Source organism: Rhinolophus sinicus, chromosome 8 (assembly GCF_057876585.1).
Source record: "Rhinolophus sinicus isolate RSI-liver-muscle chromosome 8, RSI-T2T, whole genome shotgun sequence".
In the NCBI taxonomy this organism is placed as follows: domain Eukaryota; kingdom Metazoa; phylum Chordata; class Mammalia; order Chiroptera; family Rhinolophidae; genus Rhinolophus; species Rhinolophus sinicus.
The window spans coordinates 30,693,224-30,699,114 of NC_142508.1; the positions used below are offsets into that span (position 1 = coordinate 30,693,224).

Below are 5,891 nucleotides of genomic sequence, written 5' to 3' on the forward strand. Positions count from 1 at the left end.
ATAGGCGTGTCCTCCGGCAAACGGGATGCCCACCCGCCCCGCCCCACCGGGGGCCTCTGTCTCTGCTGGCAGGCACCTCGCCCCACACCCCCGCGCGCGCGCGCGCGCCCCCTCCCGTCTCCCACAAGAGCCAGGAGCCCTCGGTTCCCGCCGGCCGCAGTGGCCCCGACACACAGGGGAAAAAGAGCCGGGACAAACCAGGGGACGGAGAGAGCAGCACCCCAACACCCCGCACGCCCTCGGGCTCCAGGAGAGACCACCATGTCGGAGCCTGCCGACGAGACGAACGGTTCCTGAAGTGGGGAGTGAGGATTGAGAAGAAAATAGACAAGAGACAAAGATGGGATCGGGAGGGCGAGCAGTTCTGACTAGACTGCTGCGCCTGCTTGATTTTTCAGCATTCTTTTATACAGACAGAAACAGGAAGGTTACATAAAGCGGCTGAGGCAGCAAGTACAGATTAGTTATGTTTTTCCAAAGTTTGGCCCTGACTGTCTTTAGACCTTTTGAGATTGTCCCATTCCCAGAACAGCAGGTGTCTGTTTCTGTTTGTTCTTTATGCTTATCGGAGTTCCCCTCAGCCATCCTCCCAACCTCTGCTTGTAGTTACATTTTCTTAACGCTTGATGCTCCAGCTCCCCGCAATTCCCCCTTTTTTATTTTTTGAGATCGTGCCTGGCTTAGGTGGTCAGTACAGACATTCTCACTTACCCGTCATTGGATATCCTTCATCAAAGCGATCGACTCCTGTCTTAGGTTGTAAGACATCCACTGATCATTACCCGTCATTGGCTACCGATCTCCTTCGGGGTTAGACAGGGGCAGTGGCTTTTGGTTTATTAGCCATGTGGAGCCTTATTTTGTGAATTTCTCCATAAATATCTGTGACTATCCCCATCACAGCTTCTGTGATGCAGGGGAGGAAACATAGTATCAGGAGGATCACAACAGGCGGAATTACAAGGGGAGGGGGGCATAATTTGAAGCATTGAAGAGTATGATGGCAATACATTGTGAAAACTAGAGACAAGTTTGTTGAGAGTATCAGCTATATCGGTGTTTAAAGGAGAGGTCTCTTGCAGTGTCAAGACCTCTTTATGAAACTGGATAAGATCAAGAGTAACATTTTTTTCTTACACGGTCTGTGAGACTCGTACCTCATAGCAGAAAAATGTTTATTCCAATCACCCTTTGTCTGTTAACAGCCGAAGCATAAAGTCCCATGATGTCTTACCTTCTCAGGGTCAAGTCACCCATATTGTAACAGTTCTGTTGAGATAAGTGGAGAGAACTGATCTTCATTGCCCTCATGACTTCTCTCACAATCAGGTGAGAGAGGAAAGCCAGAGACAGCAATGGCTTTTGCCAGGCAGGGGGAAGGGGAGGAAAGGCTCCTTTTTGGATCTTCTAAGGCAGCTCATTGGGGGTCCCCACTCGGTTCCGCCCGGCTTAGGTTGTATCTCCCGTGAGATATCTTACCCGTCTTTGGCTGCAAACCATCTTTGGGGGACCAGACAGAGAGACATAAGGTGTAAACACAAGAATGGAACAGTAGGGGGCGTGGATGGGTATCTACAGATGTCTTCTCTTCTGTGGGCTGTCGCTCATGGTATGGTTTAACACCGACCAGGAATTCACAAAGGTTTTTCTTCCGGACCTGGAGAAATACAAGCAAAGCCTCTTCCCCGTGTTATCTCGCGGGGAGAAGTAGGATCAGCTTCCCCACGTAATATTTTAAACAAAGGTTGTAATTCACCGGTTGTCAACCGCAACTGAGGTCTAATCCAGTTAATGCCTCCCAGTAGCTTTTGGAAATCATTTAACGTTTTTAAACAATCTCGCCGGATTTGTATTTTTTTGAGGCACAATGGCCTGAGGCATTAAACAATATCCCAGATAAGAGTAAGGAGGCACTTGCTGAATTTTTTCTGGGGCTATAACTAGCCCATAATTGTGGAGCTTTTCTTGTAAATGAGCAAAAGCAGCAAGCAACTTTGGTTCACAAGAGTGGGCAAGAAGTATGTCATCCGTGTAGTGGATGATGTAAATATCTGGAAATGTCCTTCGGGTAGGTTTTATTGCAGCTGATACAAGTTTTTGACATAATGTAGGGCTACTAGCCATTCCCTGAGGTAGCACTAGCCAATGATAGCTCTTAAAAGGTTCTTGTAAATTAACGGAAGGAACACTGAAAGCAAATCCAGGGCAGTCATCGGGATTTAAAGGTATAGTATAAAAACAATCTTTTAAGTCCAAAACAATTTTACATGTGTGTTTTGGTGTGGCTGCAGGACAGGGCAAGCCTGTCTGTAAGGCTCCCCTTCATTTCATGGTTTTATTAACTTTTTCTAAATCTTGTCATAATCTCTATCTACCAGATTTTTTTTTTTTTTTTTTTTTTTTTAATAACAAAAATGGGAGAATTCCCGGGAGAATTGGAGGGGGCAATGTGTCCCTTTTTAAGTTGCTCCTGTACTAGCAGCTTGGCGGCTTGAATCTTTTTCGGTTGATAGGGGCCTCGGGCAGTGGATCTAGCCCTGCAACTACACTTGGAGGAGAGCTTCATTGTAACCCAGGCTTCTATTCTGATTGAGATTCTAATAAAGGCCCAGTCTGTTGAGCCTGGACTAATTGCATTTGAACAGAGAGGGAAGTGAGTGCAGCTTGTAATCTTTGCACCTCTGCTTCCCAGGGGGATCCAGTTTGGGTTGATCATTCTCAGAGTATCTGATTCCCTCGTGTCTAGGATCGATCACATCCCTAACCAAATTCCATAAGGAAAAAGTATCTACTGGTACTTCAGAGGGTCCACGAGCATCATAATATCCCTGTAAACGCTCTCTCACCTTTTCCCAAGTTTCTAAGTTTAAAGTCCCTTCTTCGGGGAACCAGGGACATATTTGTACTACAAATTCTAAAAATCGAAGCAACTGTGCTTCACTGGTTTTAACTCCTCTAGCTTTTAGCATGCTCCTTAACATGTGAGTAAACAGCCTTTTACTGTTACCCTGTCCCATTTTATTTTACTCCCGACTATGGTATCTCACCGCTTTCACTAACCTTATTCGACGCGTCTCGTTTGCAAGCGGAGTCCTTCACTGATTCCCCAGTAGTCAGGTCCCTGTTCGGGCGCCACTTGTCGGAGCCTGCCGACGAGACGAACGGTTCCTGAAGTGGGGAGTGAGGATTGAGAGAAAAAATTGGACAAGAGACAAAGATGGGATCGGGAGGGCGAGCAGTTCTGACTGGACTGCTGCGCCTGCTTGATTTTTCAGCATTCTTTTATACAGACAGAAACAAGAAGGTTACATAAAGCGGCTGAGGCAGCAAGTACAGATTAGTTATGTTTCTCCAAAGTTTGGCCCTGACTGTCTTTAGACCTTTTGAGATTGTCCCATTCCCAGAACAGCAGGTGTCTGTTTCTGTTTGTTCTTTATGCTTATCGGAGTTCCCCTCAGCCATCCTCCCAACCTCTGCTTGTAGTTACATTTTCTTAACCCTTGATGCTCCAGCTCCCCACACCACCACAAGGGGAAGAGCAGGCACGCAGGCACACAACCCTCACAACGAGGGTGCCTGGGGCTGCCACTCTCCGCCCGCGGGCGGGACCCTGGGCGGGGCTCGGAGCCCACCGGCACTCCGGAGACCCTGGCGGCCCGCCCCGGGGGCTTTGAGGGTGACTGCCAAAGCCCGGGCACTGCCTCCTTAGCGGAGCCCAGCCCCGGGCTCCACCACACACCGGTGGAGAAGCTGCCACCGCAACACAGCCTCAGTGCGTCCGTCCCAGTCCGTGTCCCAGCCTGTGCGTCCCCCCCACCCTCAACCTCCACCCCCTGTCCGTCTGGCTCTGCGACATGCCTGTTGGGCTGTGGCTCTCGCTCAGGAGCTCTCTCCCCGCGTGCCAGCCCCCTCTTTCTCTGTCTCTGTCCATGTCTCTCTGTACGTCTAGATACATACATGCACATATACGTGTATATTTCCATCTCGCTCCCTCCTCCTCCTCCTCCTCCCCCCCCCCCCCCGTTCTGTCTGTCGGTCCCTGTCCTGCGGGGACTCTAGTCCCTCTGCCCGCACAAGAACGCAGGATATGGCGAGGCCAAGAAGGAACACCAACGGAGCCATGGATAGGGGTCTCATAGCACCATTTCTCACGGGCGGCTGGCTCGGAGACACAGCAAGCCGGAGCCGCACGATCCCCAACCTGCCGGCCGCTTCTCTGCCAACCAACCGACCCACCAACCGACCGACACGCCAAGCCGGCCAACTGCAATCCGCGCCCCTCTGCAATTTGCAGTCCACCATCCGCGCTTCCTAGCTTGGCCACCGCAGCTGTACCGGTGGCCTATGGCCAACTGGCAACAGCTGACGGCCAAGCGGTCACAGCTGATGACCGTGCACCACCCGAGGCAGCACCCCTCCACGCGAGGCCCAGAGCCTGGAAACGGCTCTCTGGGACTCTGTCGCCACAGTCCCCGCCTGTCTCTCTCCGCCTCTCTCTTGCTCCGTCTCTGGCCTTCTCTCATCCTCTCTCTCACCTCCCTGGGTCAGGAGAGGTGACGTGTAGCCAGTGAAGGGACCGGAGATCGGGCGGGACGCTGGTCGCTGAGGAGGGGCGAGGGCCCGGACGGAAGGCTGTGTGACGAAGGGTGACGGCAGACTGGAGCCGCTGCACCCTGGTGGCACGGGTGGCTCCCCGTGGCTTTGGGCCAGTCGGTGGGGCCGGCCAGTGCCAGGGCCAGGGCCGCGCGTGCCTAGGGCCGGAGGGGCCTGAGAGGACCCTGCGACCCCCTCGCTTGCCACGAGCGGGGGACCGCAGAGCAGCCAGGCGGGTCTGGGGTGGTGGGGCTGGGGGTGGGGGTGAGCGGGGTTGGGGGGGGCGGGGTGTAAGCCGTACGGGGCCCGGGGAGTCCCAGGATGCCAGGGCGCCGAGACTTCTGTCACCGTCAGGGAAGTGACAGAGGCCCGTGGAGCCACGGGTGGCGCGGAGGGGCCTCGCTGCGGGCCAAGAGTAGCCCGCCGCCCACGCCGGCGGCGTCCGGGGGAGGCGGGGAGCAGGCGGGAGGCGCGGCGCCGGCGGAGCCGGCCCGCGAGGAGATGCTCGCCACCCGAGCGGCCCAGCAGCACGGCGCACGCTCACGAGGCAGGCCGGGAGCAGGCTCTTGGGGCGCCGGCAGCCGGGTCCCAGCGTCTACGGCCATACCACCCTGAACGCGCCCGATCTCGTCTGATCTCGGAAGCTAAGCAGGGTCGGGCCTGGTTAGTACTTGGATGGGAGACCGCCTGGGAATACCGGGTGCTGTAGGCTTTTGCTCGCCTCTCCTTTTGCGCCGCCGCCCCGGCGTGGCTCCCTCCGAACCCCTGGCGCCCCTTGCCCCTCTTCTGCCGCCCAGCCAGCCGAAGGTACCCCTGGCCAGCGGCGGGTCAGCCGCCCGGCACTACAAGCTCGCAGCCCGGGCCGCACGCCAGGCCCGTCGGCCCCGGCTCCCCCCCACACCCTCTTCTCAGTCCTCTTCGCTCCCGCAGGCCGACAGCCCGCAGCCCTTCGCCGAGCCGCGGTCGCCGCCGTCGCCGCCGCTGCCATCGCCGCGCTCCCTCCCGCTCCCCGCCCCCGCCGCCCCCAAAGCCCAAGCCCAGGGCTGCCTGCCGGCGCAGGCCTCCACCAGGCTTTCTCCATCCCAGGACGTGCCGGTCCTTTGCACCTCGGCCCGAGCCCAGGGGACGACCATCCCTGTGCCTGCACCTGGGCCCCGAGACACAGGATAGGCGTGTCCTCCGGCAAACGGGATGCCCACCCGCCCCGCCCCACCGGGGGCCTCTGTCTCTGCTGGCAGGCACCTCGCCCCACACCCCCGCGCGCGCGCGCGCGCGCGCGCCCTCCCGTCTCCCACAAG

At 56.3% G+C, this 5,891-nt stretch overlaps 1 non-coding gene across 1 annotated transcript; it reads left to right on the forward strand.

Annotated features, from left to right (window-relative positions):
- The first annotated feature begins 5,186 nt into the window (after positions 1-5,186).
- LOC148757450 (5S ribosomal RNA) lies at positions 5,187-5,305 on the forward strand. Its single transcript, XR_016022278.1, has one exon. It is a non-coding gene; the product is annotated as a 5S ribosomal RNA (ribosomal RNA).
- The last annotated feature ends 586 nt before the right edge of the window (positions 5,306-5,891 follow it).